This window comes from Euphorbia lathyris, chromosome 3, assembly GCF_963576675.1.
Source record: "Euphorbia lathyris chromosome 3, ddEupLath1.1, whole genome shotgun sequence".
NCBI lineage: Eukaryota > Viridiplantae > Streptophyta > Magnoliopsida > Malpighiales > Euphorbiaceae > Euphorbia > Euphorbia lathyris.
In genome coordinates, this window is record NC_088912.1 from 61,354,047 (window position 1) to 61,378,451 (window position 24,405).

The 24,405-nt window shown below is 36.3% G+C and overlaps 1 non-coding gene across 1 annotated transcript; it reads left to right on the forward strand.

The window, feature by feature from the left end:
* The first annotated feature begins 13,022 nt into the window (after positions 1–13,022).
* Positions 13,023–13,129, forward strand: LOC136225118 (small nucleolar RNA R71). The gene has a single exon (XR_010686852.1). It is a non-coding gene; the product is annotated as a small nucleolar RNA R71 (small nucleolar RNA).
* The last annotated feature ends 11,276 nt before the right edge of the window (positions 13,130–24,405 follow it).

The following is a 24,405-nucleotide window of genomic DNA, read 5'->3' on the forward strand; positions in this document are numbered from 1 at the left end:
CAATGCTCTATCATCTCCTATTTTACTTTTATTACAATTATAACATGTTTTTTAATTAGAGAATCTTCCATTCCATTTACTTTAAGACATCCAAATATATACTATTATCTCTTCCTATTTACTTACTATTTATTTATTTTATCACTACATTTCTACCCTTTTCATTTTTTCTATCCAAAAACTCAAAGTCCTCTCTCTCCCTCCCCCTTTCCCGAACAAAAATTTAGAATTTTACGAAAATGGATCCAAGCATTCCGGAAAGGGATGATTTCGAACACGAGTAACATAACAAAAATTTAGAATTTTACGAAAATGGATCCAAGCATTCCGGAAAGGGATGATTTCGAACACGAGGTAATGTTACGATCCTACAACTAACAAAATTACCGAAATTTGTAAATTTGAATTTTTTTTTGTTGTGTTTTGCCTGAACGGGTAGCGCACGCTACCCGTGGGACGGGGCCGAACGGATGAACATTTCGTTCGGCCCGTGGGACGAGCAGCGTGCGCCGCCCGTTACGCCTGTGGGACGGGCAGCGTGAGCCACCCATTCCGCCCGTGGGATGCGCATCGTGCGCCGCCAGTTTCAGCCTAGGTAAAACGGGTGGCATGCCCACCCCCTTGAAAAACGGGCCGAAACGCAATAAAACATTAAATTTTGAATTTTTTCTGACTTTTTTAACAACTGTTATGCATTTTTGGTATATTCAGGAACCGTTAGAAGATTGGTATACCGATGGCATTGATTACAGTCCCCGTTTCATAACAGACACTGTTTTCCCTTCGTGTCATGATGTTGTTGAATGGGCAAAAAAGGTTGATATTCAGAAAGGGTTTGAGCTAATAATATCTTCACACAAACATGGGGGAAAGCAAGCTGTTGAGATGTTCACGGGGTGAACGCTATAAAGGAGTTGTGAAAAATCATAAAGAGACTTTAATAAGAAGTAGAAATAAAGCGTGTCGTTGTAAATTTCAGATTAAAGCCTATCAACATGCAGACCTTTCTGGTTGGGGGATACAGACTGGGTCAACTAGTATGCACAATCATACATTACGTGTTTATGCAGAGGGAAGTCGGCAGATGAGCGGACTGAGTACCGCATCTAAAATAATTATACGTGATATGAGTTCGGCTCAAGCAAAGTCGTGTACTATATTAGAAGCAGTTAAAGAAAAGCATCCAGTAGACAACCCAATAATTAAACACGTCTACAATTACAGGGATAAGTTGAGGAATGATGGGTTCGAAGTTAGAGACCTGGCTAGTCAATTCTACCATATTGTTGTAGAGAACAGATATGTTAATTATACCATTGCTGATCCTAATTCTAGTGTGATAACGCATGTGTTTATGGTACATCCAGACTCAATGGATATATTCAAGACCTACTACTGGTATATCGGCATTGATTCAACGTACAAAACTAATAAGTACAAAATGCCATTTGTTGAAATTGTTGGGATGACGCCATGCAATAACAACTTTAAGATAGCGTATGCGATAATTAAAGATGAGACTGAAGGGAGCTATCGTTGGGTCCTGTAGAGGCTGAGGATTTTGATGGGGTTTGATCTTAACCCGACTGTTATTGTTAGTGATAGGGAGTTGGGGTTGTTGAAGATGATCTAAGAGGTTTTTCCACATTCAGCACATTTGTTATGCACCTGGCATATAAATAAGGTTGTAGAAGATAAAGTCTATAGACTTATGGGAAATGATAAGGTACATGACGCTAAATTCAAGAATGGAAGATGGAGAGCAATAATACAATCCTTAACCATTGCTGAATATGAGATAAATCTGAGCAAGGTGAGGGATGCGATGTCTAGATACCAAAATATTATCTCTTACATTGAGGAGATATGTGTTGAGCGATTTCCGCAAGTGCACGGTATACGCTTGTAGTAATAAAAGATATCGAACCCACAGGGAACGCTTTTTAACTAAAACTTATTTTAGTTCAGTTTTATTCACGTCTTTAGGTTTAACTTAAAGAAAATCGTTTAATTAATTGTATTTGTTCGGATTAATTAGGATCAGATGAGAATATTATATTGAACTTAGAGAACAATTCTGTCTTGAGATTTGATTACAAGACAGACGCTTTCGTATTTGGAATGAATCAAAGGTATAAAACTTATTCGCATTAAGCAAAGAAAACAACTATAACTTTGGTAGAATTATGAACATGGAATAATACAAGAATTTATGCAAGTAAATGGCTTTGAACCGTAGAAATCTCTCTGGATCGGAGCAGATTTCTACCTTAATCAAATTAGTATTTTATATCCGATAAGCCGCGATCACGATCATATCATCTGTAAAAACTAATTCTTTCAAGCGTTCAACAAAGTTTCTTTGTAAATTTGATTGTATAAAACGTTTTAATAAAAACACCAATTTATCATTTTGAAAATCATTTTGTCAGAACAATATCAAAATAACAACATGAAGAATGTATTGAACAAAATAAATGTATTATTAGTGAATTGTTAATCTTCACAAGTTAATAGAGATGAAGAAACATGGATAGCATTTTGACGAAATCTTTGAGATCTGGTTTGTCAATCTTTCCCTCAAACTCCGTAGGTTTGTCAGACCCTTTTGCGCTTCAGCCGTTAGTTCTTCTCGTTGAATCTTCGGAATAGAGACCGCTAGGTCCACTACCAGAATGAAAACTTATCTCTGATCAACCTTTGAAACTAAATTAATACTACTGTGTTTATAACTAATCTAAGAACAACTTGTGTACATCAAGTTTGTTTGTACAGAAATGTAATCTAACTTTCTAACTCTTTCTGAATCAGAATTTCTTCAACATAATAACAACTCTCTAATTTCTCTAACTTTTTCCAACTCTGATTTCTGAAATGAATCACTTATTTATAGTTGGTGAATGGTTGTAATTGAAGGATCGTGTCCGCTGGTGAAGGGTCGCTTTTATCCAAACAAACAGACGCGTTTTTTGGATTTCTGACATGTGAAAACTGTGCAGATTCTTCGCTGTCTCAATTGAGATTCTGAAAATCTCAGTCGCGACAGGGGGCACGGAGGAAGGCTGAAAATTTCGATTATTGGTGACTGGCATCAGCGTGTCTCGACTGAGATTCTGAAAATCTCAGTCGCGACAGGGGTATTCTTCCCCGTCTCTCGGCTGCTTCTTGTCTCCTTGAGTCGGTCTTCTGATTAATATGTATTTTTGGCACGTAACTTAGGTTTTTCCCTCGTTTTAGCTCCTATTTGGATTTAACCAAATAATTAAGTACCTTGCATCAAAGAAGTATATAAAAACGTAAAAGTACTCTAAATGAATATAATTAGCACAATTTCAATGTAAATTTAACGTATTTATATATGATATTTTAGGTATATTTTGGGCTTAACAAACTCCCACACTTAAGCTTTTGCTAGCCCCGAGCAAAATTTCACTGAATTTATTCTTTAATCAATCTCTTTATAAATAGAACATATATCCATATATTCCTCTTTAAATTAGTTAAACCAAAAGAGAAACTTTTCATGGTAAATTTATACGCAAAGTATCAAACTAGCTAGTGTAAAAGAGATATATCATTCGTCTTGTATCTCAATTTTTATATTGAAGTATTCGGGACGGTGTAAGCACGCATGTTTTTGAATCTTTCGTCTCAAGGCATTTCAAAGCACAAAATTTCCTTTCCCAAACCTAAACTATTACAAATATAGATTTATTAAGGACTTAGGTTTAATATATTTACTTAGTCACGCCCGTGATAAGGGTGATCTCGTCCGTGACTTTATATGAATTAATTTTCTTTTTTATTCGTTTAAGAGGTACCGACCATGCCATGGGTGGACGCAATCGTTACTTAAAACTTTAAACATGTTTAATTTTTCTTTAATTTCTAACGTTCCTTTCATACCTCGACCGTGATAAGGGTGGTCGCAATCGTGACCAAAAGTACCGTTTGTTTACTTTTTCTTTCCTTTCATACCTCGATTGTGATAAGGTTGGTCTCAATCGTGGCCAAAAGTTAAGAATACGGCTACTTGATTTAATTAACATGTAAATAAAATTGGGAAAGAAAAATAGCACATTCATCCTATATTGAGTTGAAATTCAACATGTATTATGGCTAAAGTTTCCTTAAAAACTTCAATTGGTTTTTAATGTAAGACGAAAATCATACCGAGCTAAAAAGCTAAAGTTTGTTAGTTTGATTTATTCCTATAAACCTAATTGAAAATTGAAAATAAGATTTATATTTATCATGAACTCATGATATAAAATAGAGATTTGAAACTAAAGAAATTTTACTTATATACATTTACTCGAGACGTTTTGATACAAAGCGTTTCGGAGATTTGTAAAAGTATTTGTAAAAATATTGCTCGTATAGAAATATTATTTCTAACGATAATGATAGCCTTAAAATATGTTAAACATTATTTTGAAAGTTGAATTGTTTGAAACATATGAAATATATACTTAACAAAAATTTACGTTTATGAAAAATTGTCATTATTTTTGAAAAATGTTGCACTTTATATAAAAATGTTGCATTTCTTGTTTTGAAAATGTTGCATTATATATTTTACTTAAACATTAATAACAACATGCATTTATACTTAAATAAATAGCATTCATTCCTACCAAAAAAAAAATAGCATTCATTCTCATTCGTTGCATTCATTCGTACTTAAAATTAAAATGAATATGAAATATCTCCTCCCACACTTAATTTGGACCATGTCCTCATTGGTGCAAAAAGCGATAAAACACGAAAAAGAGTACGAAATTAAATCATACGAATGGGAATTAAAAATAGGGTACGATAACATTCAAACATAATAATAAATATAATTGTACGAAACATAATTAGAAATATTGTACCAAATTTAACAAAACATAATAATGAAAATGAGTTAAAGATAGAAAGGATAAAACCTATCAAGGTGAACTCGGTGGTGAAGGCGTAGTCTCAACTCCTTAGCGTCGGAAGAAAGATAGCAACCGGCGAAGAGTAGACTTGTGCTCACGTCTCAAAGTAGTGATATTGGCATCCACCGTGTTTATCCTCAAACTCATTTCGGTATTGTTGGCAACGACTTCATCTAACCACAAATTCATGTGACGGTTATGCTCGTTTATTTGTGTCAAAACACGTTGCCATCCAACTTGTTCTTCAACATTTGGTTCCTCATTTGCTTGCTCTTGGGTATTGGCATCAACATTCTCCTCCTCCTCCTCTTCATATTCCTCATCATGCTCCTCATCATCTTCTTGGACACCTAATCCTTGAGAACTTGAAGCTTCACCACCCAAAGTAGCAAAAACACGTCTTGTACGATCCTCGTATGAGATAAAAGCGGGTGGTCCCAATTTTTTCAACAAATTGGCTCTTTGAAGTGCCGTAATATCCAAGGAAGGCAAACCAACACGAGGCATATTTTGATAATCCCCTAATTCACCCCGAGAACCCAAAACAATGTCGGTAATTAAATTACCCATTGGCACTTGCTTATTACGTGAAGCGGAAGCTCGGACCAAATTAGTAAATATCATGCCAATACTATCAATGGTCAAATTCTTAAAAATACAATCCAACACAAACAAGTCACGGATTTGCACTTTTGAACTCTCAACCCGACCAAATAAAGAAAAGGATAAAAATTTGTGAAAGAAAAAGATACAATTATCCTTAATTAATTTGCTAGACGTGTTCTTCGGATGAAAAACATCTAGGTCGGTCAAAGATTGCCAAACCGTGTGTGCATCAAACTTCTTTCGTTTAGAATAAAAATCTTGAGTAGGAAAACCAAACCAACGGCCCATCGCTGCATACCCGACTTCAAAACGAACACCATTATTTTGAAAAGAAATAATATCTCTCTTCTTATCATAGGTTAAAGTGACCAAAAATTCCATAATATGCGATTTATTACTAGGAAAACGCATACTAGCAAATCTTGTCCAACCAAGAACGGATAAAAATTCATCAATACGTTCGGTAAAAGAAAATACGTTTACCGTGTTAGTATCGATAAAAGGCATGTCGACGAACTCAATTTGGGTATGTGAAAAGTGGCAAAATTTACGTCCTTCGGCCTCCATCGTAATATCGAACGGTGCTCCATATTGAACCCATAATCTATTGACTTCAGTGGCTTTGGTTTTGTTAGCAACTCTCTTGTGTCTAGGCATTTTTGTGTGATTTTGGTGAAAGACATGAAGCAATTTGAAAGAGATGAATGGTAGAGTAAAGATAATGGTGGTGATTTAGGGAAGAAGAAGATGAATAAGGTAAAGATATATTGGGAAGGTGAGTGAATCTTGGTATTGGGAAGAGTAAAAGTTGATTGATTGGTGTAAATAGAGGTGATTTATATAGGTGTAAGGTATAGGTATTGATTAGGATAGATTAATAGGTATGTATTTAGAGTAGGAAAAGGAATAAATGCAAAAATCTCCCCAAATCCCGTCATACCAGCCGCGACAGCAAGCATTCCAGGGGAGGGAATTTGCCTAAACCTTGGTTCTTTCGCTGTCTCAACCGAGATTTCAGAATCTCAACTGAGATTCCGGAAGTTCTGGCTAAAAACTGGATATTTTTTACAATATCAACATAATTAATTCAACTCCTCTTAAAATTAAGTAACATTAATGCTAAGTATTAATTCCTGAAACTGAAACAAACAAAACAGAAACATTAAATCAAAGGAAAACCAAAGGTTTTTCCTTAAATAAAAGAAATTAATGAAAGAATTAATGCATTTTATTAACCATAATGAAGAGAAATACATTAAAATACCTTATTACATATGTACATAAAAACATCTATGCATTAAAACAGCAATCATATGTACACTATTTACAAACAAACAACATAAACTCAAATAGTATCCCTATGAATTGGAATACGACGTGCAGTGGCCCTGTCAATCTTTGATTGAATGAAGATTTGCCTTTCTCCAGGAGAAAGAAATTTTGGACCAGAACGAAACTCTCTCTTGACAAGTCCCTCATTTTCCAGAAATTCGTAATTAAGAACAGGAAATGGTTCCTTATCAGTCCAAGGAACAGAAACTGATCCCTTGGTTCCTAGGATTATTCCACATATAATATTCCCAAACCCTATTGTCTGATTCTTTGAACGGGAAGTGGCAACTAATCCCTCCATCAAAATCTTTGAGGAATTAACTGTGTTACCTTGGAAAATATCACCTAGTACATACAAATCGGTATCCTGGACGACATTGCTTCTGACTCGACCAAACAGGCTATGACAGAAAAATTTGTGAAGAAACATTATGGAGTTAGAATTTATTGATTTGTTGTAGGCAAGACGTGGATTGAATCTCCAAAATCCTGTCAACATTCTCCAGATATCTGTAGAAGTCATATCTCTGCCAGGATGGTGCGGAGTGGTGTCCCGTGGTGGAAAACCAAACCAAGAATGAAGTTCAGGATATCCAAAAGTGAATATCTTACCCTCACATCGAAAACTGAGACAAACATGCCTCTTATTGACAAAACGAACGGTAGATAAAAACTCTAGTACCCAGTTTCCAATAATAGGAAACTTCATGGAAGCAAACTTGGTCCATCCCAAATTTATCAGATAGCGATTCATGTCATCGCTTATCCCGAGTTCTTCGTTCAGGAACTCGTCCAGATACAGCATGCCACAAAATTGTGCATATCTAAACTGCAAATATTGTTTCCCCTCATCATGATTGTAGATTGGAAACCATGCTCCATAGCGTGAAGAGATATCAACACGCGTCTTTCGAGCAGAAGTGTTCTTCCTAGCATTTTTCAGAGACTTGGTCATGTTTGTGAAATAAGATTGTGTCTGTAGGATTTAGAATTGAAGAAAGAAATTTAGAAACCTGAAAGAGATGAAATGTTATGTAGGAATTCTGAATCTACAGGAATATATAGGTTACATAAGTGAAAGGTTGTGTCTGTTTAAGAATAAAAGATGTCAAACTGATACCCTTTTGGATAAAACTGACTGAATATTTGAAATGAGATGTCTGTAATCTCTTACAGTTATTTCAAAATGTTAAAATACCGAAAATCTCAACTAAGATTTTCGGAATCTCTACTGAGAATTCCCAAATCCTGAAACATGGAGAATCTCAACTGAGATTTCTAGATATATATTTTTCTCAAAAACACTTAACACTTTATCAAAATTTTCAAAACATGACTAGATTAGAATTTAATTTTACAAAACCTTATTTGTACACAAATTCAAAAAAATAAAAATAAAAATAAATTAAACTAAAAAAATAAAAATAAAAATAGATTAATTTAAAAAGAAACAAAAATAAAAATTATGAACAAATAATAAGAAAAACTAAAAATTAAAAATATGAAAACTAAATAAATTAATTTTCATAGAATTCGTCCACGAATTCAATTGCTTGAATTGGAGCACCTTCGTAATAAATTTTGCATCGATTACCGTTGACCTTAAATCGATCGTCTTTGGAATTTTCTAGCTCTAAAGTTCCATAATCAAATGTTTTAACAACCACAAACGGACCATTCCATCTAGACTTGAGCTAACCTGGAAATAACTTTAATCTGGAATTAAAAAGCAAAACTTTATCTCCAATATTAAAGCTTTTAACTTTAATTCTGGCATCATGCCATTTTTTAACTTTTTCCTTATAAACCCTTGTATTTTCGTAGGATAAATAGCGTAATTCATCCAACTCATTTAAGTCGAACAAACGCTTTTTTCATGCGCTTTGCAAATTATAATTAAGGGTTTTTATAGCCCAATATGCTTTATGTTCTAACTATACTGGTAAATGTCAAGCTTTACCATAAACTAGTCTATAAGGTGTCATTCCTATAGGTGTTTTAAATGCAGTACGGTATGCCCATAACGCATCGTTAAGTTTATGTGCCCAGTCTCTTATAGAAGACGAAACTGTTTTCTCAAGTATCCATTTGAGTTCTCTATTTGATACTTCCGCTTGACCATTCGTTTGAGGATGGTATGGCGTAGATACATGGTGGTGTACTCCGTATTTTCTCATAAGCGACTCAAAGCTTCTATTTATGAAATGAGTACCTCCATTGCTTACCATAACTCTAGAGACTCCAAATCGGCAAAATATTTCATTCAAAAACTTAACAACTACCTTAGAATCATTTGTTGGGGGTGCAATTGCTTCAACCCACTTTGAAACATAATCTACGGCTACTAATATATAATTTTTGCCAAAAGAAGGAGGAAAAGGACCCATGAAATCGATTCCCCACACGTCAAAGATTTCAACTTCCAACATGTTTGTGAGAGGCATCTCATCTTTCCTTCCTAAATTCCCGGTTCTTTGACATTTATCACAACGGATAATAAATGAATGGACGTCTTTAAACAGGGTAGGCCAAAAGAATCCACATTCTAATATTCTACCCACTGTTTTGCTTACGTTGTTATGACCTCCATAAGCGCTTGCATGACATTCCAACATTATAGAGTCATATTCAAACTCACTAACACATCTCCTAAGCATTCCATCGCCGCATGTTTTGAACAAAAATGGATCTTCCCAAAAATATCTCTTAACTTCCGAAAAGAATTTCTTCTGTTACTGAGAATTTAATCCATCTGGTATAACATGAGCAACTAAGTAATTGGCTATATTCGCATACTATGGTGCTATGACACTTTTTACTTGCATGAGATACTCATCGGGGAAATCATCTCGAATGCCTAATGTTTCACCGATGGGACCGTTTTCATCTTCAAGTCTTGATAGATGATCGGCGATAAGGTTTTCAATTCCCTTTTTATCTTTAATCTCTATGTCAAATTCTTGTAATAACAGGACCCATATAATAAGACGCGATTTTGCATCTTTCTTAGCAAATAAATATCTTAAAGCTGCATGATCAGTATAAATGATGACTTTAGATCCTAGCAGGTATGACCTAAACTTATCACATGCAAACACTACTATTAACATATCTTTTTCAGTTGTGGTGTAATTTAACTGTGCACCGGATAATGTGTGACTCGCATAATATATAACATGAAGTTTCTTATCCTTCCTTTGACCTAATACACATCCTACAGCTAAGTCACTTGCATCGCACATAATTTCGAAAGGTAAATTCCAATCGGGTTTCGATATTATAGGTGTACTGACTAAAGATGTTTTCAATGTATTGAAAGCTTGTAAACAATCCTCATTAAAATCAAAAGTTGAATCTTTCATAAGCAAATTAGTAAGTGGTTTGGAAATTACAGAAAAGTTCTTTATAAATCTCCTGTAAAAACCTACATGACCTAAAAATGACCTTACTCCCTTAACAGTAGTTGGTGGGGGTAATTTTTCTATAACTGAAGTCTTTGCTCGATCCACTTCTAAACCTTTTTCAGATATCTTATGACCTAAAACAATTCCTTCGTCTATCATGAAATGACATTTTTCCCAATTTAATACTAATTTCGTTTCTTCACATCTAGACAATACTTTATCCAAGTTCTATAAACATGCATCGAAAGAATCTCCATAAACTGAAAAATCATCCATGAAAACTTCCATTATATCTTCAATGAAATCATTAAATATTGCTGTCATACAACGTTGAAATGTTGCTGGTGCATTACATAGACCAAAGGGCATTCTCCTATATGCAAATGTTCCATAAGGACATATGAAGGTTGTTTTGTCTTCGTCATCCGGGTAAATGTAAATTTGAAAGAATCCGGAATAACCGTCTAGGAAACAATAAAATGCATGACCTGCTATCCTTTCGATCATTTGATCAATGAAAGGTAGAGGAAAATGATCTTTCCTAGTTGATTTGTTTAGGTTCCTATAGTCTATATAAACCCTCCAACCGGTGGTGGTTCGCATAGGTATTAATTCACCTTCGTCATTCCTTACAACAGTTATGCCTCCCTTTTTAGGTACACAATGGATTGGACTAACCCATTCACTATCCGAGATTGGATAAATGATTCCATTGTCTAAAAGTTTAGTAATCTCATTTTTTACTACTTCTTTCATGTTCGGATTTAAGCGTCTTTGCCTATCCGCTTTAGGTGGCTTATCTTCTTCTAAGTGAATTCTATGCATTACGATACTAGGATTAATTCCTTTTAAGTCTGAAATTTGTCATCACATGCTTCCTATCCTATTTCTAACAGCTTCTTTCAATTTTTCTTCTTGATCATTTGTTAATTTGTTAGAGATAATTATAGGTAGAGAGTCGCCTTCGCCTAAGAAAACGTACCTCAAATGACTGGGTAATTCTTTAAGTTCTAATTTAGGGGGTATTACAATCGAAGGAGGAACTGGTCCATCTTCTCGAATCAAAGGCTCTCGGTCCTTATCTTCTAATTTTTCACCCATTATAGGTTCTATTATTTCGTCATTTTGAATAACGTCTTTGACACATTCTTCAACTAAGTCAAGTTTCATACAAGCGAATTCCTCCACAGGATATTTCATCGCTTTGTTCATATTAAACTTGATCTTATCTTCTCCTATCCTTAAAACTACTTTCCCTTCCGACACATCAACTAGAGCACGTCATGTGTTCATAAACGGTCTACCAAAAATTAGTGGACAATTAACATCATATGCAAAATCTAATATAACAAAATCGGTAGGAAAAATAAATTTGTCGACTTTAACTAAAACATCTTCAATTATACCATATGGTCTCTTAGTAGTTTGATCCGCTAATTGCAAAACCATATTGGTACGTTTGATATCTTCTTCTAAACCTAACTTGTTAAAAATAGACAACGGCATTAAGTTTATACTTGCTCCTAAATCACAAAGACAACTTGGGAATTCAATATCTCCCACCTTACACGGAATAGCAAAACATCTGGGATCTTTGAGTTTAGTAGGCAGAGTACTTGACACTATTGAACTACAGTCCTCAGTTAGCGAAATGGATGAAATTCCTTCCCAACTAATTTTCTTCGAAATTAAGTCCTTTAAGAACTTACCATAGTTAGGAATTTGCATAATTTCATCCATAAATGTTAAATTAATGTGTAAATTTGTAAGTTTATCCAAAAATGTTAAAAGTTGTTTGTCATAGTCCTTATTTCGGACTTTGTTCGGAAAAGGTGGTTTGGGTACAAAAGTTTTTGTACTCGAGTCAATTGGTGAACTTTTCGTGTTTGATATATCTTCTTTGGACTTTGGTAAATCAGTTCCTGGTAATATTGCATCTCCGGGCATTTCCGGGCCTAGATAATTTTTCCCTGAACGAAGAGTGATAGCCTTTACCTGCTCTTTCGGATTTTCTTCCGTATGGCTGGGAAGACTTCCCTCTTTTCGGGATGGAATTGATTTAGCAAGTTGACCAATTTGGACCTCCAAATTATGGATGCTAGATGAGTGGTTTTTAATAAGCTGATCGAATTTATTTTTGATCTGTTTAAAACCATCGTCGTGATTACTTATTTTTCCACTAATAGCATCTATGAATTTGTCGATTTTAGAAGATAAAGTGCTAATCGTATCTCTTGACTGATTTTGATAATTATTGGTACGATTTTGATTAGCACTTGCATTATTATTATTATCTTTCCAGTTAAAGTTAGGATGATTCCTCCATCCAGAATTATAAGTATTAGAATAAGGATTATTAGTTTGGTTTTGCCCTTGGACAAAATTTACATGTTCGATCTCACTCATATTTTCATAATCCACATCCGTTTGGATCGGATTACCATTGGTGTCGCATGGTGCCATAAACCTATCAATTTTGTGCGATAAAGCAGAAAATTGGGCTTGTAACATCGCGACTGGATCAAGGTTCACTATACCTTTAACCGATGATGTGGTTGAGGATGATGGTTTTGCCACCAGTATATGTCCACGTTCTGTGGGCCACATACTGCTGTTGATTGCCATTTCCTCCAAAAGTTCTCTTGCTTGGGCTAATGTTTTCTTCATAAATAGCCCTCCTGACATAGCATCTAATGAACCTCTAGTTGTAGGATTTAGTCCATTATAAAATGTTTGCATTGGAAGTTCAGCGGGCAATTGGTGGTGTGGGCATAAACGTTGAAGTTCTTTAAAACGTTCCCAAGTCTCATAAAGAGTTTCATTATCATTTTGAGAAAAAGATGTTAACTCTTTTATGACTCTTGCGGTTTTTGCTAAAGGAAAATATTTTGATAAAAAGCTTGGGCTAATTGTTCCCAAGTTGCAAACGTTGCGCCTGGCATCGAAGTTAACCACTCTTTGGCTCTATCCTTCAAAGTGAAAGGAAAAAGGCGAAGTTTGATTGCTTCGGCAGTCACATCTGGTATTTTAAAAGTGTCACAAATTTCAAGAAAATTTGTCAAATGGGTGTTAGGATTTTCGTTAGGTAACCCGTAAAATGTTACATTATTTTTCAACATATTAAGCAATGCTGACTTAATTTCAAATTGGTTTGCGGTGATTCTGGGTCTAACGATACTATTGGTTACATCGGCCACCCCTGGCCTAGCGTAATCCATAAGTGTTGGTGGGTCTGCCATAATATCTGGCTCGGTATTTGTCTTTAATGGAGTTTTGTTTTTGTTTTTCTTGTTTTTCTTGTTCTTTTTAATGGTTTTTTCAATTTCTGGGTCTAATGGGTTTGGTGCAATGCCTGAACTTCGAGAACTGCGCATGAACCTGAAATCGTACACGAACCGAAACTACCTTCAAAACAGAATTTGGAAAATAAATAAATTAGTAAATTAAAATTAATAAATTACAAAAATTAAAATAAGTATGTATAAACCTAGATTCGAAATAAAACATGAAAAATCTAAATTTTTGTTAAAAATTCTGGCGTTCCCCGGCAACGGTGCTAAAAACTTGTTGAGCGATTTCCGCAAGTGCACAGTATATGGTTTTAGTAATAAAAGATATTGAACCCACAGGGAACGCTTTTTAACTAAAACTTATTTTAGTTCAGTTTTATTCACGTCTTTAGGTTTAACTTAAAGAAAATCGTTTAATTAATTGTATTGGTTCGGATTAATTAGGATCACATGAGAATATTATATTGAACTTATAGAACAATTCTGTCTTGAGATTTGATTACAAGACAGACGCTTTCGTATTTGGAATGAATCAAAGGTATAAAACTTATTCGCATTAAGCAAAGAAAACAACTATAACTTTGGTAGGATTATGAACATGGAATAATACAAGAATTTATGCAAGTAAATGGCTTTGAACCGTAGAAATCTCTCTGGATCGCAACAGATTTCTACTTTAATCAAATTAGTATTTTATATCCGATAAGCCGCGATCACGATCATATCATCTGTAAAAACTAATTCTTTCAAGTGTTCAACAAAGTTTCTTTGTAAATTTGATTGTATAAAACGTTTTAATAAAAACACCAATTTATCATTTTGAAATCATTTTGTCAGAACAATATCAAAATAACAACAGAAAGAATGTATTGAATAAAATAAATGTATTATTAGTGAATTGTTAATCTTCACAAGTTAACAGAGAGGAAGAAACATGGATAGCATTTTGACGAAATCTTTGAGATCCGGATTGTCAATCTTTCCCTCAAACTCCGTAGGTTTGTCAGACCCTTTTGCGCTTCATCCGTTAGTTCTTCTCGTTGAATCTTCGGAATAGAGACCGCTAGGTCCACTACCAGAATGAAAACTTGTCTCTGATCAACCTTTGAAACTAAATTAATACTACTGTGTTTATAACTAATCTAAGAACAACTTGTGTACATCAAGTTTGTTTGTACAAAAATGTAATCTAACTTTCTAACTCTTTCTGAATCAGAATTTCTTCAACATAATAACAACTCTCTAATTTCTCTAACTTTTTCCAACTCTGATTTCTGAAATGAATCACTTATTTATAGTTGGTGAATGGTTGTAATTGAAGGGTCGTGTCCGCTGGTGAAGGGTTGCTTTTATCCAAACGAACAGACGCGTTTTTTGGATTTCTGACATGTGAAAACTATGCAGAATTCTTCGCTGTCTCAACTGAGATTCTGAAAATCTCAGTCGCGACAGGGGGCACAGAGGAAGGCTGAAAATTTCGATTATTGATGATTGGCATCAGCGTGTCGCGACTGAGATTTTGAAAATCTCAGTCGCGACAGGGGTATTCTTCCCCGTCTATCGACTGCTTCTTGTCTCCTTGAGTCGGTCTTCTGATTAATACGTATTTTTGGCACGTAACTTAGGTTTTTCCCTCGTTTTAGCTCCGTTTTAGCTCCTATTTTGATTTAACCAAATAATTAAGTACCTTGCATCAAAGAAGTATATAAAGACGTAAAAGTACTCTAAATGAATATAATTAGCACAATTTCAATGTAAATTTAACGTATTTATATATGATGTTTTAGGTATATTTTGGGCTTAATATGGCTGGTGTATAAGGAGAAGTTCGTTGTTGCTTGGACGAAGGATTTCCTACATTTTTGGCAACAAAGCTTCGTGTAGCGTGGAGAGCGAACATGCGAGTCTAAAGCAATGGCTAAATACCGCCACTGGCTCTCTCGATACGGTATGGCAGAAGGTTCAAAAGCAAATAGAATCTCAAGCAACTAATATCAGCTATTAGCATTTGCAATTTTTTCTACTGCAGTTAATTAATTTGCATTTATGAATATATTTTATAACTGATAGTGTGTTTTTCTTCTTATCAGGTATATGGTTGAGCAGTCAAGGCTTCGTAAAGGAGTCATGTACTTCAGATTTCCAATTAACTACCTGGTCTTTAATGTCTTGCACCACTATATGCAGTTGCTCACTGATGAGTTAGAGCGCATGAAAGGTTTGAGTAATAAAGTGAACATGCTTTGCGGTTGTATATTAAGAACCTCCCATCAGATCCCATATGCATCCGAGCTCAGAAAAGCTTATGATCTTCACTATTCGATCAGTATTGAGAGTGTTCATGTGTTCTAGAATACACTTTTAATTAATTATGGTCACACTGATGAAAATGTAGGGTGTAATGATCAAACGGAGGATCAGAGATACTTTCAATCCTTAGTCAACCAGGTCGCTAAAGGCGACCCAACCTTTATCTGGAATATTTTATTACTTATTCATGATCAACTGCACCCGGCTCAAACGCACTATACTGAACCAGATGTAAAAATTCACGATAGAGGATGATCTAAGAAGAGTAAATCAACAAAACGTATGCCGAGTGCCTGGGAGAATAATGACACTCATCATGGATGTGCTCGTTCTTCTAGTTCATCTCGGAGTCGTGGGAGTCATGGTAGAAGAAGCTCTTCATCATCGGTCCATAACGTTGCCTCAACATGTAAATGTTTTGCAATATTTAGTTTATTTACAACCAAAATAAGTCATGCGAGCTTTACAATATCTTATTTCACTCACTGCATATGGAAATACGGTTGACATTTGTGATTTTGTACATTCTGAAAAAATAGTCGGAATAATTAAGTCCTATGTCGAATCATATTTCGACGTCATTTGTGATAGCAATTGTGGGTTCCGTGTCGTTGCAACTTATATTTTTGGTAGCGAAGAATGGTGGCATGCAGTTAGGCGTAGCATTATAAATGAAATAATTACTAATCGTGAACTGTATGAAAATGTATATGTTGACGGGGTTGATTCATCAATTAGTAGGATTAGTTGGGACGGTGTAAGTTGTACCCGAGACTATTGGAGGCTTGTTTGGGACGACTTGTATTTGATTACTACATTATATAATGCTGCTGTAATGTTTTTCGATTACACGGGTGGGCAGACATTGTTTTTTTGTGGTACTGTTTTACCATTGTATGCCGCCTCCACTACTACAAGACCAGAACGGGAGATATATATAGCTCATTTAGGGACTAACTACCCACACTATATCTGTTTAAATTTAGATACTGATTTTCCGGTACCCCCTATACTATCATACTGGTTTTAGTTTCGTGATCGAAGCGTTGAAGGGTAGGAGTGCTTCTATGATGTTTGAAGAGCACAGTGGAACAGATTGGTAAACATTAGGGGCACTTAGTTGTATTGTTGTTGTGTACTTGTTAGACTTTATATTTTAGTGGGGTTATTAGTTGTATTATTATTGTGTATTTGGTAGACTTTGTGTATTTGTTAGGCTTTATCTTTCAGTTACGTTTCAGTTATGTTCAGTTATGTTCTGAAATGATTCAGTTATATTTCAGTTATGTTACAGGTTGATACTATTTGAGTTCTGTAATGTTATGAAATGATTCAGTTATGTTCAGTTATGTTACAGGTTGATACTGTTTGAGTTCTGTAATGTTCTGGGATGATTCAGTTATGTTTCAGTTATGTTACATGTTGATACTGTTTGAGTTCTGTAATGTTCTGGAATGATTCAGTTGTGTTTCAGTTATGTTCAGATATGTTACATGTTGATACTGTTTGAGTTCTGTAATGTTCTAGAATGATTCAGTTATGTTTCAGTTATATTACAGGTTGATACTGTTTGAGTTTTGTAATGTTCTGGAATGATTTAGTTACGTTTCAGTTATGTTCAGTTATGTTACAGGTTGATACTGTTTGAGTTCTGTAATGTTCTGGGATGATTCAGTTATGTTTCAGTTATGTTAGTTATGTTACAGGCTGATACTATTTGAGTTCTGTAATGTTCTGGAATGATTCAGTTGCGTTTTAGTTATGTTCAGTTATGTTACAGGTTGATACTGTTTGAGTTCTGTAATGTTCTGAAATAAGTAATGTTTCATAAATCATAAATAAGTCATGATTAGAAATCAAAAGTGTAAAATATAATCCGTACAAATATAATAAAAAAAAACTAAAATACAGTCACAAATCACTTGGTCAAATGCCAAGCACCCATAATCTGCTCCAACGACTGTCTCTACTCAGCCGCCACCTCCTCGTCATGCCCTTTCTGCGCATCCAACACACCCTCATCCCATTTAGATAAACGGTTAACCCACTGACAAAAGAAAAAACAAAGACTTAATAAATATCATTTCATATTTCAGTAAATATCATTTCATATTTGTAAATCAGTAGATTAAAATCATAATCACTTACAATCTCACTGTTCGTTCGAGTATGAACAGTCGGTACTGGTGCACTAATCTCCTGCAGGAGATGAGGATGTGAATGACGGGTGTACCAATGCATGTACTGATCCTCACAGGCTGATGGAGTCCGACCCGGAGTGAACCAAGAGCATGTAAGCACGACCGCCTCGGGAAACAAGTCCTAACAATCCTGCGCCATCATAGCTGGAACCTCTACGTGATACCTTAAGCTAGACCAGAGACGTACGACCTTATAATGTCTCAATATCGGTATAGGGATGGTCTGCATATAAACCAGCTGGCGAAGGCATATCCCCGGCATGTAAGGCTCGATCACATCCCGATATCATATCCATCCGGCATATGTTGTCCTCGGGGTACCCATAATGGCATCAGGACCATACATCATCCTCATAACCTACAAATGTATACAACTAAATTAACATACAAGTAAATCAAAATATTTTAATTGCACCTTATTTATAATTAAATGGAAATTGTACCTCGTCCGCTGTCAATCTATCAATCCGGGCTCGATATTATCTCAGCCGATCATCAGTATTCTCTAGCGCTATGGATGGCCACATGGAAGCTCTAGGAAGATCGGGGTCCACTGTCACTCCCTCTCGATGAGGCCTGAAGCACGGGAAGTACTCGTAAATCCATATCTGAAGTAGTGTCAGACAACCCGTGATCTGCCCGCAGTCTCCTATACTAGCAATACCTAAATGATGATATAGATATTCTAGTGCAGTCGAGCCCCATGAGAATCCAAACGCTCCAGCTGTCGATTTCTGCACCTCCAGCAGGCAGGAAGGTCAGATGCGGTCACCACTCTTGTCTATGAACAAGGTGGAACCGAGCATTAGCCACGTCCAAGCTCTAGCTTGGGCATCGGGAATCCGATCTCCTCGACATAACTCCATGACGAAAGCCGCCCGTACTCCGCCAAAAAAGTAGTGACCAACCAGCAGCTTAGCCCGAGTCAGCCCCAACAAGTCCATGATGCATGACTGTAATTTCTCTGGACCCTGCTCAGCAGCCACCATGGCCCCATCTACGGGGATACGCAAAATCTACCACACGTCATGCAACATAATGCTCATCTCACCAAAAGGCATATGAAATAATGACGTGTCTGGCTGCCACCACTCTAGAAAAGCCATAATCAGAGGCGCATCGATGTGGCCGTACATGATAGCTGGAAGATGGGCTAACCCAGATGACTCTATGCGCGACTGGATCTCCTCAGAAGCACCACTATGCCATAACACCAGCCTCCCGTAATAAACTGATCTGGTATGGCACTTGAGGATGCCCCTATCTTTCCCGCTCCAAATAGCATATGCAATATATCCCAGGAAGCTCAAGATCATAGCACTATTAACTGGACCTCCGGGGACTGGGGCATTCACGACCCAGTTGTCCTCTATAGCACTCCTCGAGCGTTTGCTGCTACATGAAATTACAGTATACGAATTACAGAATATTCTTGTATTTCCTACTAATCACGAGTAAATCACATAATAATAACTAAATTTAGCTAATACAAGAATAAATATATAATGAAATTTTAAATTTCTTACTAGAAGACGACCCTGCAGCAGAAAAACACCTGTCTCGACCCCTCGTCACTATGCTAGGGGGAACTGGGACAGTATCAGCACTCAATGGAGGCATAGAGTCATCTACGTCCATCTCTAGATTATCAGCCTCCTCCTGATGTCCATATGCGCAGGGTGTGCCCTCTGGGCATCCCCCATCAATCTTTGCTCGGTACGAATCCTCCGAGCGGAGGCAGTAACATCATGGGTGGATGTATGCCGGTGTCCAGAACCACCGCCCGCAATGTCAGCCTGTAAATTAACAAACAAACCAATTAAACACATTTTTATTTCAAAGATTCAATTCAACGTTTTTTATTTTTTTCACTATTTCGGGTCCGCCAACGGGCGTCCCGACACAATTTTTTAAAATAATAATTAAAAATACCCGATTTTGGCATGGGTGGGTGACTCACAGCACCTGGTCCAGGTCCAAACGGGTGCGCCCCTTATAGGTTCAGCGCCTCATTGCAAGCGACGAGGAGAACCATTGACGACACGACTGTTTTGGGCTCGAGGCCCAATTGAGATCACGATGCATTTTCGATAGGGTCGGCACTAGAGAATGAGAGTCGCCACCCAAACAAGGTTTGAGAAAATGTTACCGAGATTCCTTGCGGGAAGCAATCGGGTTCGGGAAATTTGGTACACTTTGGGGAAGGCTAATATCCTCTCGGAAGAAGATATTAGGCACCCCCAAAACGCCCGGTGAACCCACCGGCCTCCTACTTAACATTCCGAGTCTTACCAGGCTAATCACACTATTCTTTTAGGTTTAAAATTCTTTTAAGAAAAGCTCGTTTTGTTTTGTATGAAAAATAGCACGCATAAATGAAAATTCTCAAATCAAGTCAAACAATTATACAAAATGGGTACAAATGAATTAATTAAATTACAAGTACATCCGGGCATCCCCGGGTCTTCAACCATATTTAATTATTTAATAAAACCTGCAAAATCTGGGTTAGAAGCAAATAATTAAGAGAATGGTGAGAAAAAGAGAGTTTCAGCATTTCTGACAGAAGGGTTTTGTCACAGATTCGTAACAGAAGGCTTGGAATGGCCTATTTCCGTTTTCTGACGGAATTCACAGACGGAATGTCTGTCAGAAGGACCTGCTACTTTACTTGATTTATTTCTCATTCTTTTTCAACTCCGTTTGCCTCGAAACTCCACAAAACACACATTAGTAACTTCTAATAATTAAATAAAATACTAACTTGTGGAAATAATGCTAAAAAATAATTAACCTAAGATTAATTGATTTAAACATGCTAATAATAGAAAACATACTTACAGGGATCAAAGTGAATAAACTAAAAAGTATTAAATCAGGGGCTAAAATGAATAGAATGAAAGTTATTTATTTTTGGGATTATAATGAATAAAACAAAAAGTGTAATCAGGGACTAAAGTGAACAAACAAGAAAGTTATTTATTTCAGGAACTAAAGTGAATAAATCAGAAAGTTATTTATTTCAGGGACTGAAGTGAATAAAACAGAAAGATCCTAATCAGGGACTAAAGTGAATAAATCAGAAAGTTATTTACATTAGAGATTGAAAAAGATGCAAAAAGAATTTTTTATAACTATTGGTAGTAAAATGACCGTGCGATAAGATTTATCTCGGATTGGTTCGTTTACCCCCAAATCATAGTTATGAACAAAAAAAAAGATAAAACAATTGAATCAATAATATTAACGGGTAATATTATTAATGTCAGATTTGTACAAAAAAAAATGGAACAAGTTAATTAGAACAAATAAAAATGGTCAAAACAAGTGATTTAACTCGTAAATCATTATTTTAGGGTTGATTTAAACCTATTTATGCATCAAATATATATGGAAAATATATTTGACACCCTATAGATAATAAAAATCAGTATTGAAAAATAAAAGAGAAAAAGGGATGAACAAACAAGATTTTACATTGTAAAAATAAAGCCAATAGACAGGATTTGTCCCTCAGAAACCTTTACCTAGGTTGTGGGATGATTGGAAAATCAAGAATAATGGAACACGGGTTTTGAGTTTCTGAAACGGTATTCTATTCAGAGTGTTTTGGCAGAGCTTCGCTAATTTTCGGTGTAATTTTCGTCCCGCTATAACTGTGTCTAAGAGCTGCTATTTATAGAGTTTAATTAGGTTTCAGTGTCAAATTTGGAATTAACCAAATAAGCATGGATAAAAAGGGAGTTGTGCCACCTTTTTCTAAAAGGTGCGGCGGAAAAACCTAATAGAGATTAGGTTGAGTTTTATTTTAAATTTTAATTTTTTTTTAAAGATAAGGTGACAGCTGCTGACGCGTCAGGCGCGTGCTATCACGCGCCGACATGTGGCTATCCCTCCAATCTCATTTCGGTTCCGTTTTTAGTTCCGAAAGTGTCCTTTTGGATCTCTGATTTTGACGATTCTTGTTGCGTTGGATTTGTTTTGATGAGACGAACATTTTAATATCCAACAACCTAAGAATAAAAATTACCCGATTAAGGTTATTACCCATCTTCATCCCGGGTTTCATCTGAAACTTCATCTGGTCATAACTTATTCGTTAGACCTCCAAATTGAGCCCGAAAAAGTGCGTTACGGCACTCTCGGGGGGAACGACCCACTAAGATATCCTAAAACTCATTTTAGCTCTCTTAAAATTTTTGGTTTTGGCTGGGAAAGGGTTGATCTGGACCTCCTAATGAGGATTTTTCTGTGATCCATTTTCCATCGTATTTTTCCAATCATCTTTGAAGGTTTTCATCATAGGGCTTCGGCTCCAGTGTTTACAGCTGCCCCCACTTTATCATGCATTGTGAATTGTGTGTATTTTAAAAGAAAACTGATTTCAAGATAAATGTTTTTAAAAAATGGTGATTTGCCCCTACTTTGAAGAGGCTGAAGCAAAACGTGTGCAATGGAACAAAGTAGGATAAAGTAAATACTAACCTGGAGTCGAAGTGATTGCGGGCCATACAATTGTTGGTGTATTGTTTCCCATTCCGAAAACGTTACCAGATTTACTGAGAGAGAGTGTCGTTCCCCATTCCGAAAACGTTACTGGACTCTATGATAAAATTGTCGTTCCCCATTCCGAGAATGACATAAATTGCCGATGTATTGTTTTTTATTCCAAAAACGTTACCGGGCTTACTGAGTTGAATGTCGTTCCCCATTCCAAGAATGACATGAATTTCCGATGTATTGTTTTTCATTCCAAAAACGTTACCGGGCTTACTGAGTTGCCGATGTATTATTTTCCATTCTGAAAACGTTACCGGGCTTACTGAGTTGAATGCCATTCCCCATTCCAAGAATGACATGAATTGCCGATGTATTGTTTTCCATTCCAAAAACGTTACCGGGCTTACTGAGTTGCCGATGTATTGTTTTCCATTCTGAAAACGTTATCGAGCTTACTGAGTTGAATGTCGTTCCCCATTCCAAGAATGACATGAATTGCCGATGTATTGTTTTCCATTCCAAAAACGTTATCGGGCTTACTGAGTTGAATATCGTTCCCCATTCCGAGAGTGACATGAATTGCCGATGTATTGCTTCTCATTCTGAAAATGTTACCGGCCTTTCTTCAGTGACCTATAGTTGTGGATCCCTTCAGCGATCCTTCATTATATGTGTCTTCTACTATCTGTAGTAATTGATCTCTTTAGTGATCTTGGGTTGTAGGTCTCTTCAATGACCTGTAGTGATTGATCTCTTCAGCGATCTGAGGTTTTAGGTCTCTTCAACGACCTATAGTTGTGGATTCCTTCAGCGATCTTAGGTTGTGGGTCTCTTTGATGATCTTTAGTTTGGATCTCTTCAACGATCTCGAATTATAGGTCCCTTGAGCGACCTGGTATGGTTGATTTCTTCAATGATCTTAGTTTGTAGGTCTTTTGAACGACCTGTTGTGGTTGATCTCTTCAGCGATCTCCATTTTTAGGTCTCTCAAACAACCTATAGGTTTGGGTCTCTTGAACGATCCTAGATTGTAGGTCTCTTCAGCGACCTATACTTGTGGATCCCTTCAACGATCTTATCTTGTAGGTCTCTTCAACGACCTATAGTTTTAAATCTCTTGAGCGATCTGAGGTTGCAGGCCTCTTCAACGACCTATAGTTGTGGATCTCTCCTGCGATCTCGGATTATAGGTGTCTTTGACAACCTGTATTTGTGGATCCCTTCAGCAATCTCAGTTTGTAGGTCTCTTGAACGACCTGGTATGGTTGATTTCTTCAACAATCTTAGTTTGTAGGTCTCTTGAACGACCTGTTGTGGTTGATCTCTTCAGCGATCTCGGGTTGTAAGTCTCTTCAATGACCTGCAGTGATTGATCTCCTCAGCGATCTGAGGTTGTAGGTCTCTTCAACGACCTATAGTTGTGGATCTCTTGAATGATCTCAGTTTGTAGGTCTCTTGAACGACCTGTAGTTTTGGATCTCTTGAACGATCCTAGATTGTAGGTCTCTTCAGCGACCTATAGTTGTGGATCCCTTCAACGATCTCATGTTGTAGGTCTCTTCAACGACCTGTAGTTCTTGATCTCTTGAGCGATCCCAGATTGTAGGTCTCTTCAACGACCCATCTCATCAGTTGATTTCTCTCATCGAGCAATCTACTTGAACTATAAAATCCCACTCTCCCTTCGGGAGCCATCTGGATTTATTGAATAATTGATCGGAACTCTTCATGTTAACCGACTTTTCTCTAGACTGCTATTTGGGAAATTCTGTCTATATGTTGACATTTTTGCCATTTCAATTAGGCCAAAATTTTATGCATAAAGAGAACAAACCAT